The 15,271-nt window shown below is 35.3% G+C and overlaps 1 pseudogene; it reads left to right on the plus strand.

Moving 5' to 3' along the window:
- The window catches only part of LOC118825362, a 31,325-nt pseudogene extending 21,590 nt beyond the window's left edge, over nucleotides 1-9,735 (plus strand).
- Nucleotides 9,736-15,271: the final 5,536 nt, after the last annotated feature.

Genomic DNA, 15,271 nt, shown 5'->3' on the forward strand with positions numbered 1-15,271 from the left:
CAACTGTACTGCATGGTTGATTGATTTTCTCCAGAACTGAATCAGATCTGTTAAGCACTGAATAGTAACGTCATAAAATTTGGGTCACCACAACACTTTAACTCATTAATGAGGTTACAGTCTGTTAAGGAAGATCATTCATAGTAACATCAGCTTTGGCGTTACAAACACTATGTGGGTCTTTACTTTTCAAGATTCAAGATTCTTGATTGTCCTTGCACGGGGCACAACGAAATTGGGTAGCAATCCTAATGTTGCGTAAAAAAAAAAGATTAAACTAGTAAGAAAGCAAAAATATAGGCTAATGTAAAATATAAACTGCAAGATATTAAAGGAAATACTATATAATTATATTACTATAAAATTATAAAAAAAAGCTAAAAATTAAAAATCAAATTATAAAATAATTTAAAAATCACACAAACACACACACACACACATCATCTAAACCGCTTATCCTTCTGGGTCACGGTAGGGTGCTGGAGCCTATCCCAGCTGTCATTGGGCAGAGGGCAGGAAACACCCTGGACAGTTCGCCAGTCCATCGCAGGGCATAATTTAAAATAAAAATATAAAAAAGTAAAACAAGTAAAATAAAAAGGGTGGATATAAAATAATGTAGCAGCTATGGTATTGTACATATGTGAATGGTAGTGCAGTTTAATAATAAATATGAAGTGCAAATGAATGTAAACATATTTTCATATCCCTTGAGTATGTTTTTTTCCACCGATTCAGCATTTTTATTTGTATTTTCTTCCAGATGGTGATGTGATTCTGGACAGTCCTGTTCATCCTGTGACTGAAGGAGATCCTCTGACTCTGCGCTGTTTATATTACTACACAAAGCCCTCAAACTTCACAGCTGAGTTCTATAAAGATGGATTATTTCTCCAGACTCAGACTACAGGAGAGATGACCATCCCTACTATCTCAAAGTCAGATGAAGGTCTCTACCACTGTAAAGACCCAGAGGAAGGAGAGTCACCACAGAGCTGGATCTCAGTCAGAGGTGAGATGCAAATACTTTATTTTATACTATTTGTCATAAAACCATTCTAATAATAAGATTAAAGCTTTTTTCAAACATTTTACAAATTGTTTCTTTGGAAATGAATATTCTTTTTCAGTATCTAAATGCTCAGCTGCTGAATCTGCTCCTGATCTGGTTGGAGTGGTTGTAGGAGTGAGTTTTGCTGTGTTGTTCATGATCTTACTGATACTGCTGTGGCTCTACAGAACCAGAAAAGGTCTAATAACTCATCCAGATATTTTATGTATAATCAAAATATTTGTAAGATACACAGAATAGAACTTGTTTACATATTTCTACACTTTTTCATTTATTACTCTGTTGACCAGATAGTGAATCTCTGTCTACCCTTTCAGGAAACAAGCAGAACACAAACCAGACATCAGAACAGACACAGAGAGAGTCAGGAGCTGAGGACCCTCAGTCTGGACATGCACCAGTGCAGCCTGGTCAGACAATGAGTTAATGAGTATTTTCCTGATCAATAATTCAGCTCCTTATTAGGGCTGCATAAACAAAACATTAGTATTTGTTTAGTATTTGTATATTGTTTATTATCTTCTGGGATTGTGATTGTTCAGAGCAAAGATATGATTGATTAGGCTACACTGACAATGCTGTTTTAACTCCCTTTCAAAACCATCAGCAAACTGGAGTTTTGTCATAGGTGAGTGAGCAAGTTATCATTTGTCATTTACAACAGTAGATTCTTACCTGTCCTCTTTCAGCCCTCATTGCTCACTAGCAGCTGAACCACATTTCACACCCAGAGAGTCAACAAAGTCCTAGTTAATCTAGTAACAAAATAAAATAAGTTACAGGGAAACATTTTTTTTTTTATTGTATTATTTTAAAATACCAATTTCCATTCTGCTGGTGAAATGGCCATCAGGAGGCCTGCAGAACGAGGTTAAAAGCAATGCACACTGTGGAATAACGCATTTGACTGACAAGGAGGTAAAAACAAAACAGTAATCTGAGAGAACGCTGGACAGAGATGAGTGATAAACATTTTGAAACTGACAAATATAGTAATACTCCATTGCTCCATTGACAACAATGAAAAGAAGAGCCCTTAAGAGAGTTTGAGAAGGCATTGTCTGAACACCCCCTTACGTGATATCACTATTACAAACGTAATAATTAATTTAAAAGTTGTTTTTATTATGCAGCCTTTACACTTACTAATGACCCAACATAAATGTCTTTTATCAGTTTTCAGTGATTAGTTTTTCAAAATATACCACTCAGAAAGCTTTTGTGAATTTATCAAATGTTTCTTTGAGTTTCCTTAGAGTTTCTCTTGTTTTCAAGCAAAATGCACACATTTATGACATAATTAAATTTTGATTGATTTTGCAGACTGTAGATATGGGAGCAAAGGCTTTATCACATACCCAGGCCCATACACAGACGTGTTAAGGGGCAGGGGGGCTCAAGCAAAAAATGAACAGAAATGTTAAAAAAGAAAAAAAAAACATCCTAGTAAGAGAGACAGTCTAATAAAGGTTCAGAGGAAAATACACATAGTATTGTGTTTTTCCTAAGGCATTTAAAACATGCTAGCATTACTAAGCAAAGTTTTGAACCACAAGCTCCAGAGTACAAGAATATAACATTGCCCACTTTGCTATTTAACTGCTGTGTACTGGTGAGTGAAGAGCTCCACAGAGCCTGGCCAAACATTATGCTTGGCTGTCCAGAGGTTATGCAGTGTGACACTTTCTTAAGGACATTATCAGTGTTTTATCATTGGGATTTTCAATGATGTGGTGATGACATCACTAGGACAGGTCAGCATTGACTGAGCTTAATGCACCGGTACCTCACCAGTGGGAAGTATTCAAGAGCACACAGTGACCGGCACAACTTCAGTTATACCATAAAGCACAATGGCACTTGCAGTGACTAACACACCTTATTCTGTATCAGGTGATGCTGCAGACGAGTTCAGTGATGTCATTTACTCACAGGTGATGATAAAAAACAAGAAACCCAAGAGCAAAGGTACATTCTGACTGGATATTTGTAATAGTATTTCATGTAGCATCAGATATACCAGTTCAGCAGAGCAGAATGCATCTGCAGTACATTCAGTCATCTGTTACTCTATCAGTGTGCATTCAAAACTCTCAACACGTGTTTCAAAGCTAATGTGTTTCATCTAATGTTTCTACCATATCAGGGGAAGATATTCCAGAACAGGATTCACAGACTGAAGCCATTTACTCAAATCTGCAGCCAGGCAAAGTTACAGGTACTCTGGCTTTATTCCTCTATCTACTCACCAGGTAATGTATTCCACATTGCTATGCTAACAGAGAAGATACGACATGCAGAATGAAAGCTTTCATAGGTTAAGTATAGGAAGAAAGTGGGCATTGTGGGATGTTTATGAAAGTTAGAGGTCAGCGAGATGTTTTTATAACTACATTTTGTTATGTTTTGTGTTGTTGCAGATGCTGACGCTGGATCTATGGATGTGATTTATGCTGAGATTGAAGTGAAAAGAAAAGTGAAGAAGAAACCAAAGAAAAAATGCGGTAGAGAAAAATGAAAATGTTTATCTGATTCTAGTGCCACATCAAGAGATTATGTTTCATGGATTCTAATTGACATGTTTTGTATAATTTAGCGATCCTCTTTGATAACGGTTTCTTTCACAGTCCCTTCAGTACCAGGTATTTACTGGAAAAGTGATAGGAACAAACTCCAAAGTGGTATTATTATTTTGGGTGAGATGTTGGTGAGTTCCAAGGCAGTTCTAACTAAATTACATTGAAACACCCAACAAGTTCTGGGTATTACCTGAGTAAATGTGATGCACAAACCATACAGTACTGTACAGTCATTTTGGGAAAAAATGCCAGGTTGTTATATGACAAACAATTGTAGACAAATAAAGTACAATGATTCTTGCATAGTATATACTATCTATTTATTAAGGTTTTAATAATTTTTTAGCATTTTGAATTAACCTTGTGCATGTGTTTTATATTTATAAAGAAACTGAATCTGGGCTGTCTTTATATTTTGTGCCATCATTTTATGTAATGTCACTTATCTGGTAATTAGAGTTATTTACTTTCCTGCCTAAATATGTGACATTACACTGAAATTTAGTATGTTTATACTGAACACCTTTTTGTGTCAAATACTTATGAGGTATTTTACTATGTCTTTTTTTTTTTAGCTTAATACAAAGAACCTATTAGTCATGTCAGTGTAATTTAGTGAGACTGACACAGTACATCAGACGTAGACTACTTGAGTAACTAAAACAATTACACAGTACTTTGGAGATGGTACCCCACATTTATTCTAGTTCATATGCAGGACCTGTTTGTTACTTCAGTGTATTTAAATTTACCATCATGTAACTCAGAATAATTATCTAGTACTTTGGAGTTTGCACCTTACACTTACCTGTGTAACACGTAGAACTTAGGGGACTGGAAAAAAATAAATAAATAAGAAAGTTTAATCTTGCATGTAGTCTCGTATTCAAATCATGATCAATGTATTGATTTGGTTGAGTAGAAGATTTCTGGAAGCTAATTCTGGGTTTTTGGTCTCTATTTAGAGGAGACTAGCGTGAATGATGACACTGTGTACTCAGAGCTGAAGCAGAACACAGACAAAGGTAAGATCAACAGTACAGCAAGACAAAGATCAGTTTTAAATCTCTAAAACAGACAAACTGATCCTCATCAGGTTAAAATAATAATAATAATAATAATAATATATGAAGTAATCAAAGTATTTTTTAATCAGTGATATTCTTTTAAAGGTCCATGAGGACAAAAGCTGAATACATCAGAAGATGTGAGAAAAGCAACACAGAAGCTGGTCATACATGAATTTATGCAACAAGATAACAAAAAGAGAGAACAGAGGTTTTATTTTTTCTTTCTGCTTGTTTTTGGTTTGTCTACAGGGTTATTTGAACAAAGACATTATATATATATATATATATATATATATATATATATATATATATATATATATATATATATATATGCATTGCAGTGTAGCGACAGCATGCCACTCAGGACTGACACACAACAGATATTTATAGTTGTTGAAGCGTAGCTTTATGTACACCAAGAAAGGCAGACAATCTGATGTCTTTAATATAAATGGACAAATGCTAAGCATCTATTTTCACCTCAGCTAACATTACTAGCCTGTTACATCATTACTTATTGTAACTTTTTTTATTGTAAACGTTTATGGAGATTTAGGCAGCTGATGCTAAGTGTGATAAATTCACTAAATGACATTGAAAGTTTTATTTAAATAAATCTGTACAAGTAGAGTCTAAAGCTCTACAGCTGGAGATTATCTTACTTTTGCTAAAGTGAACTGAACTTTTCCTCATGATATGTAACTAGCTGAAATGTTATTGGGCCACTGTACCAGTCTTATACTTTTCACCTGACGTGGTTTGAAAAATGGTCTTTGGTGAAAAAGTATTAGAGTATATAGAGTATATAAAGACACTGGTTTATACATCTTTTATGATTTCTGTGATTACATAATAATGTTGGCTCTATGAGGATTTGGCGCCATGACATAAGGTTGTGCCTTGTGATTATTTGTGTTTCGGTTGAAGGGGGGCCCAGCCCAAAAGCTCTGCGTAAAGGCCAGGGGATGACTTGTAATGTGGGGTAACATGGTGTGCTGGTGTAGACCTGGCTAACAGGCAGGAACTGATTATGACTAAATTTGCGAGAAAACATTGTGGCCAAAATTGCTAAATAAATAAATAAATGAATAAATAAATAAATTACAGCCAGTAAGAGTACATGAAAAAATCTGACTATCAAATATTTGATGTAAAAATCTTTTTTTATACAAATATCAAATATTTTTATTTCTGCTCTGTTCTTAGGCTACACATTACAAAACTATATAGTCACTGTGTGTTTCTCTATGAGGATGTACATTTTGTATATGCATGTAAAACTTTTTTTGTCTATTATTATTTGAGAGATGCTTTTAAGCAAATAAGAGTTTTTTGATTAATTTCTTCAAAATGTGTAGAATGTCATCTCCAGTAAGCATCTGCTTTTCTCAGAATATTTAGCACAGTGCGGCTGCACAGCTCACCTTCATCAGGTTCATAAGGCCTGAAACGTCAGTGTGAAAAGGCTTCAATATATGCTGCAGGCCAATCTCCTTAGTGCACCAAACTCACTTAAGTACTGTTGAAGTGAATATATAGAGTCTCTCAACTTTTTAAACAGCATTTCACCTTTGCAAGCATTTTTGAAAGTAGAAGTAAAGTACATTTTTCTACTAAAATGTTTATGTATTCTTTCTTTTTTAATTTTGTTTGTGCTTTTTTTTTCTCTGATTTGTTTGTGTTTTTTAATGTCATTAAACTCTGAGTTTACTTATTAGCTTTACTAGCGGTGACAGTAAATAAACTAACCTAAATCTCATGTTGTACGAATGACATAATTTGTTCACAAGACTCAAAAAATGTATGCAAAAGTTTAAACACCCCATTTTACATTTTATTCATTCAGGACTCTGTGCCTTTGTATTTTAATTTTATTGGTCATCAAGAAGGCATTTATTTTGTTTGGGACGTTTCTCTTTAAGAACTAGCCACTGAGTCACTTAAATCATATTAATGACCAGATTAAGTAAGTAATGTATATGGACCATTCTGACAAATTAGTTCAAACCACAGTCCCACAAAAAAAAAAAAAAAGAAAAAGAAAATAAATAAATAAATAAAAATACAAAGTTCAGACCTTAGATATTTACAAAGATTATGATGTATTTAAGCCAAAGGCATTAATGAGGATCAAACTAAGATAAATATATATACAAAGTGAGTTATCAGGATATCAATTTTTAAATTAAAAAAGTCCCACATTTTAAATGTCACTACCGGAACACAAAGAGTTTTAGTACATAGTTTGAGCCTTATTTTAGCCACACCTCTGCATTTTACAGCAGATGACTTTGACTGTGAAATAATTCAATAGAATGATCCATATATATGCAGTGGAGCATAGCAATGTCAGTTAATACATATATTACTAGAGAAATATACCTCTGTTAACCAAGCGACTCATGTGATTGAGCAGAAATACAGCCTCAATACACAGGTCAGCAGTGTACTGAATGTACGGCTCTTATAAGATAGCTACTGATATGGTACAATGACCAGAATGTCATTAATGCTATTGATGAAATGCAGCTGAATATGGTACAACAATTAATGTCAATATAACACTAAAGAAGAGGAAAGTTTGCAGCATTCAGTCATATCCTCACATTTAAGTGTTACCAGTGAAACGCTTATGAGCTGTTTCATTCAGTAAATTTCCCTGTTGTAAAGTAGTTTATCCTATTATAATAAAGGGCCTACTCTAAAACTGCCAAGACTGATAGTAAATACTGATTGTGCTCTGTTTATTGACTGTGAAAAGTTTGTGTTTTTGGTGCTAACACACTTATTTTTGATAGCACTTGTAAACACCTACCATGTCACATTATTCTTCATGTAATAAAGGAGATGTGAAGATTTTTTTGTGATTTTTAGGCTTACAAAAAATTAATTAAATAAATTAAAGGCTAGTTTTAGATTGCCAATAGCAATGCATTTTGTATTCTGCCACCCCTCCAGTGGGTCATGGGCACCTCTTTGTAAACGTTCAGTGGTCTTGCCCTGTCACAGTTTGTACAAAGTGTGAGATTTCCGCTCTTAATTAAAAAGAAGAACAACACAAACTACAGGAAAGGCAGTATGTGCAGTGTCCAAAGTTGGTCCTGTGTCCACTGCTAAGACCTCTTTCTTGTCTCCCATTCTGTTTCCAGTCAGTATAACCTATAAATTAAAACTTCAACATTTCCATTATTTCATGAATTGATTTAATGATCCATAGCTAGACAAAAGATTGTGTTCATAGAGATTTTAGCAGATTTTGAATAAGGTATCAGTTCATTGTAGACTTTTGCTTCAACAGCCAAGATGCAATGCTTTTGAGAAGATTTAAATATTACAGTTTTGGTCAGTTAATTAATGGATATACAGTATATTTGTCACGATGAGCTTCACACAAGGTAGGAGTCAGGTGCAAGTTTACTGTGAGGAAAATCAGGAAATTAAGGTCAATATACCCAAATACAGAGTCCAAAAGAAACCAAAGAAGCAACAGGAAAACACGCTCAGAATTACAAGGGTAAACACCAAACACGACTTCACAACAAGTAACTGAGAACTCAGGGTTTAAACACAAAATGGCAACTGATTACAATCAGGTGCGTGATCTGACTAGTATTTGGGCAACAGTGACCTCTGCTGGTGAGGAAGGGCAGTGTCAGCAGTAGATGTGACAATATTGTTGTCTCTCACCACATCACACCTTTTGGACCTCACAGCAATGTACCATCATCTAGTGTAAACCCTTCCCAGAAGTGTAGAGGTTGTTACTGCAGTAAAATATTATTATATTATATTATATTATATTATTAATACTATTTTTATTCATGTATTTATATCATCTGCCCAGCAGTATTACTAATAGAACTATACTTGCTGGAATCATTTTCTCTGTATACAATTAGTGTATTATTTTCTCTCTTCCAGATGAGTCTAGTCTTTTTACTTTTTAAAGGAAATGCTTGGATATGCAACATGTTGACTTTCCTACAGAGAAAACTCTTCAAAAAGTAAAGTTTCTTTGATTAATACTGGTAGTTAATTTTTTTTATAGTTATAGCACAGCACAGCAACTGTACTGCTCTGTTGGCTGAATTTCTAAAGAGCTGAATCAGATCTGTTAGAGCAGGTAAAGCACTGAATAGTAACGCTATAAAATTGAAGTCACCACAACACCTGAGCTCATTAATGAGGTTACAATCTGTGTTAAGGAAGATCATTCACAGTAATATCAGGCATGAAGTTACATCAAACACTATGTGGATCTTTACTTTTCCACAAAGTATTTTCATTTTTCTTCCAGATCATTCTGTAATTCTGCAGAGTCCTGTTTATCCTGTGAGGGAGATCCTCTGACTCTACATTGTTTATATCACCACACAAAGCCCTCAATCCTCACAGCTGAGTTCTATAAAGATGGATCACTCCTCCAGACTCAGACTACAGGAGAGATGACCATCCGTACTGTCTCAAAGTCAGATGAAGATCTGTACCACTGTAAACACTCAGAGAAAGGAGAATCACCACAGAGCTGGATCTCAGTCAGAGGTGAGAAATACAGATATAATCAAAATGTAGTGTTTAAATCATTGACAGTGAGTCCTGTGTTAGACAGTACAGTGTTTAGGAGGTGGTTTGTGAATGGAGCATTTCTGGTGTGATTTTGTTGAAATAGTCTGCACAACTTAGATTTGTCAAATAACAGAGGCAGCACAGATCAAGATATAATAAAATCACTTACTGAATATATAATCGGTAATTGCACAATATGACAATAACAAAAGGGAAATCACAAACCGTACATTTTCCTACTATGTTAACTATATTCACAGTAAAGTAGCACAGCTTTATTTTAGCTTTAGCACATCAGTTTGCTTTTCAGTACCGCAAGTCGTTCCTCTAGCCCTTACTGACCCATAGCACTGTCTATACCCAGTATACTACATCTAATGCCATGTATACAGGAAAGGCAAAGGGGAAGGTGCTACTTGGGAGGAAGATGCACAACCTGGTTCCCTAAGTAGGCAGGAGCCTGACCCAATGTCCATTGCTGCCCCACATTGTCAAATCATGGTTAGACCTGATTGATGTGCAGTCAGTGAGATCTCCAGCCTGTATCTGGAGGCAGAGCTTATAGTTGGTAATACAGTCTGAGGACCTTTAAAATCTTTAAAAGGGTCATTGTTGTCAGAAGGCCAATATAACCAAAATATTGTAGGCTATGTCAGATACATTTACATAGCGATTACACTGTGCATGTGAACTAGCCCAGGTGACTTTGAAGAAGCCTCAAACCAAGATGAAGCAACTTTATGACAAGAAGGCAGTAGCACATTCGTTTAAAGAGGGAGATTTTGGTTTCATTACCTGTCGCTGGTGTGTCTCTTACAACAAAGTTTTTTGGCCCATATCTGGTGGAACAAAAAATAAGTAAGTAAAAAGTAAGTAAGTGTGTTGTCTGTGCACCAGATTGTAAAAGACAGATCAGGTTGTGCCACATAAACATGTTGAAGGCATATCATTCAAAGGATGAGTGTGGTTCTGTACAGCTTCAGATTTGTCAGCTTTTGTAACATCTGACTATATTGTACAGTATAAATTTTTGCCTTTTGGACTTAAGGATGCGCCTGCATTGTTTCAAAGACTTGCTTATACTGTCCTGGCAAGCGAACAGCCTATTAGATGATTTGGTAATTCATTCATCTGACTGGCCTAGCCATTTAAGAACCTTAGAGACTGTTTTTAAGAGATTATCTCAGGCCTCTTTGACCCTCAACTTGGACAAATGTGAATTTGCACAATCATTAATGCATGGTAATGCTATCATTACCAACCTAGGCAACAGGTTGGACATGGGAAAGTGTTTCATTGCTATGACAGGATACTATCATGGGTTCTGTAAAAATTTCTCTATGGTAGCTGGACCGTTGACTTTGCTGTTAAGCCCCAGTAAAATGTTCATGTGGTCCCCAGACTGCCAGCATACTTTATTGGGTACTGCACCAGTGCTTGCTGCTTCTCACTTCTCCAAACACACTTTGTGTGTTTCCAGGAAAACCGAGGCAGTGTGTGAGGAACTCATGATGCTAAAGAGATGGAACAGGGAATGCTGCAGGCTTCTTTAAACGACCATTCGACCAGACACAACCTGATCAAGAAACGTAGCTGGAGTGACTGAAGTTCACTTTTCCCCAAAGTTAACAGAAACATCATGTTTCAGATGCTATTCAGTCTCACATGGTTGACTTTTTTGTTTTAAGTGCAAAATGTTTGAATTCCTTATCCAATTAATGTCTGCTGATATAGCATGGAGAAGACATGCAATATCTGAAGGTGATACAGGTGCTCTGCTCTACAATGATTCTACAGTGAATGTTAGCACACATTCAAATTTGTACGTCTGGTTCAGCGGTGTGTAACCAGACATATGTCACCATTTGTCACCATTTGTTTATAGTAGTACAACTAGCTTTTATGGGTTATAGCAATTCCCATAAAAATTAAACATCTTAATAGCAGTCCCAAGCAATTATATTCCATATATTCCATACATTTCATAGCAATTCCCATAAAAATTAAACATTTTAATACCAGTCCCAAGCGCTTGTGGACATGCATATGCTGGGCAAATTATAACACAAGATTAGTCTGTAAATGATATTGCTCAGGGTTTAAGCTCACAGTCACTCCTTTGCAGTCACACAAAATCATAATACTGTAAAACAAGCCTGGTTTGGATTATAGACAATGACAAGCTTTAGGTCATTTAAGCTGGTCAAAAACTTGTTCAGGCCCATAACGTTCTGTCACGATTTGTGTCATAATTTTGTTAATATACATCATGATATGATGTTGCTGCATCTGTGCATCCAAAAGTATATAGTAAATGAATGTACCACATACAGATGCAGAAATGTAAGACAACCCCATTTCCAAAAAAGTTGGGATGCTGTGCAAAATGTAAATAAAAACAAAATGCAATTATGTGCAAATCATTTAAACCGTGTGTTTATTTGAAAACAGTACAAAGACAATATATCAAATGTTGAAATTGAGAAATTTTATTGTTTTTTGAAAAATATATGTCCATTTTGAATTTGATGCCAACAACATGTTCCAAAAAAGTTGGGACGGGGGCCACAAAAGGCTGGTAAAGTTGTGTAACGCTAAAAAACACCTGGAGGTTAATTGCCAACAGGTCAGTAATATGATTGGGTATAAAAAAGCATCCCAGAGAGGCTGAGTCTTTCAGAAGTAAAGATGAGGAGGGGTTCACCACTCTGTGAAAGACTGCACAAGCAAATAGTGCAACATATGAAAACTTTTGCTTTTCATCATCCCTGGGGGGAATCAGGAAGTAAAAAAGCTGAGCTTGCATGTGAAATTGTATACACGACAAACCGGAGCTAAACATATTCGGCACTTGTGGATTTGGTGTGAGGGGGTGGGGGATCCTCTGCTATCAAGGACCAACAAACTCAATTTCATACAGTTTGTGAAATGCTACTGGAACATTCAGTGGGACCATATTCTATGGTCAGATGAGACCAAATAAAGGTTTTTGGCAACAAACACTAGAGGTGAGTTTAGCATGGATGCAGAAAACCTTATCCCCAATGTAAAGTATAGTGGTGGATCTGTGATATTGTAGGCCTGTTTTTCTTCTAAAGGCCCTGGACAATTTATTTGAAGACATGGTATTAAAGACTCTATCAAGTACCAGCAGAAATAAAATCACTACCTGACTGCCTCAGTCAGGAAGCTTAAACTGGGGCATAGTTTGCATCTTCCAGCAGGACAATGATCCAAAGCACACCTTAAAATCAACATATGAATGGCTCACTGACCACAGCATTAAGATATTGCCACGGCAACCCCAGTCCCCTGACCTAAACCCATAGAAAACCCATCTGTGGGATGAGCTGAACACCAACACTTCTAAAAATATGTTCAAATTAAAAGTTACAGGATAAGTAAGGGTAAAATAAATGCTGAATACATTATACAGTTATCACCAAAATCTCTGTAGATATGATGGTGGATGCTCTATTGTGACTGAAGTATATAGGGTCACACAAGTTAGAAGTACTAACACAGTTCTACTTCTAATGAAAAACATGCAGACACAAAAGAAAAGATATGAGGTTGATATATTATTCAATGGAACCTATGGATTTCACTAACCTTATGGTATTTCTACCATATATTATTAATTATAATAATCTTGACTAATGAAATTGGGTTACAATTCAAGAATTATGAAATAACTATGAAATTAAAGTATTTCATAATAAACTATGAAAGTATTTTTCACAGTTTGATTAAAAGGACAGTCATTGATTCAGCATCTAAACTCAGGGTGATTGGTGGTGCCATCTTGGCCTTTCTTATCTGTTTTAAGACCAGATGTCTTTCTCTCTGTAGGAAAATGAGATGTGTGCATGAAAGAGGGAGAGGAATTTCCAAAAGTCTGTGTAAATAAACTGTGCAAAAAATGTTTGAATGTTTGTAATTTGTATGACTATATATATATATATATATATATATATATATATATATATATATATATATATATGCCAAGCATAAAAGCTTCTATTATCAAATCTACAGAGACATTCATAATACCTAGATAATGTGCTCAGTATTTATTTCAATCTCATTTCCTTTCCCTAGTAATCATGTTTCTTCCAAGTAGCTTTATGTAACCGTAGTGTGAAATTAGAATACTTTTAGACCTAATTATCTGTAAACTCAGTACTTTCTTGTGATAGTTACTATTGGAACTGTAATAATGTATATTTGTGTGAAATTGCATGCATATAACGTTCTTTGACTTAAGTGGCAACAACGCACAGAATCTCTGTGAAGTTAATTTGCGATGAAACGTGAGAAGCTCAGCAGACAAAGAAATTGCATATTCATTAGAAATTCATTAGAATGCTCCCGCCTTAGCTCCATCCATCAGAGTTCCGGTCTTATAACTGGGAGACAGTCAGCCACTCGGTGTGAAGGGGAGACAGAGAATGACCATATAATGCTGAAGAAACAAGAAGCCCTCTCCCAAAATGCATTGTAAATAAAAATACATTGTAAATCTGCAGATTTTAGTTTTATTTTGTTTCATGTCTCAGTTCGTCGTGTCTTTGTTCAGTTCGTTTTGTTTTCACTCACTCAATAATCTTGAAGAAGTGTTGCAAACTGTTCGGCTCACTGCATTTGCACATTGAATAGACCACCCTAGCTGCGTCTGTTTTAATTTGGTTGATTCATTTTGAAAGTTATATTGGCAACGATAGGTCACCAGAGGCCAACATGAGCCAGCTGGTAGCTTGCCTTGCCCATCAAGGTCCGGTCAGATGCGACACACCCAAAGTTTGGGAAAACCCTAACCTGAGAAAAACTTAGCTATTTATGTATATATTTATAAGTGGCTTTATCCTGCTACATGCTGTAAAACTCTTGGCCTGGTGCACCAGAACACATCTGCCAAGAGGTCGAAAATGCTTTAGCTGTTTGGCTAGAATTGCTTTAAAAAAGGAGTTTCATGAAGTGAAAAAATGTAACGAGAAAGAAATGATTTCAGTGTTAACATCATGTTTCTGTTTCTCCTCCTGTTTTTAGTTTTTATTTCACTTGTCCAAGCTGGGCATGCTCAAGGTGATTTATAAATAGTGAAAAATTTATATTATGTGTGCTTATCTGCTTTGTGTGAGAGCTAATTGTGAAAAATAGAATGTCATACAGAAATTGAATTCTGTGTGGTGATAGATGTGTTTGCTGTTTGATTTTTACAGTGTGGTTTAAACCAGTTCTGACTGTGCAGCCTAAATGGGCAAAAATATTCAGTGGAGAGACCGTCACACTCACATGTTCCATTGCAGGACAGAGAGTAAATGACTGGAAACACTACTGGTACAGTGGTGACACCAAACTTCACTCCTCTGATGAAAAATCTTACATCATAAGAGACATTAAAGTGCAGCAGAGTTTAAAATACAAATGTTTTGGTTTTGGGAATCATGACCAAAGAGCCTCTCAATGAAGTGATGAAGTGACTCTCACAGTGATAGGTACTCTCACAGTGATGATTTCTGGCCTTGTGTTTTTTTTATTTTTACTATTGTGAAATAAACTTTGAAATATAATCCTATAATCCTTCTGATGTGTTCCAAAAGAATGAATAAATGAAAAAAGGAATAAAGTAAAGAGGTATCAGAAAAGTACATAGAAAAAAAAAAAAGATTTGGGAAGTAAATCAATCTATCCAAATATAAATAAATCTAAATACAGATTTAAATAAAAAATATAGAATTAAATAAATGCACAACAATATAAAAAAAATCATTACAGTTATGTCTAATTTTATTTATTTATTTGGTTGCTTATTATGTTGCTGCTGCTCATATATTTATTTTCATTTTGGTTATTTATTGGCTTATTTATTATTCTGGCACATTTCATCCACCATACAATATAATATAACTTTCTAATTAACATAGCTAAAATTGAGCATTAAGCAATTGAGCAATTCTCAGAGCGGTGTGTGTTTGGCTGTT

The sequence above is a fragment of the Colossoma macropomum genome, unplaced genomic scaffold (genome assembly GCF_904425465.1).
Source record: "Colossoma macropomum unplaced genomic scaffold, Colossoma_macropomum, whole genome shotgun sequence".
Classification (NCBI taxonomy): Eukaryota; Metazoa; Chordata; class Actinopteri; order Characiformes; family Serrasalmidae; genus Colossoma; species Colossoma macropomum.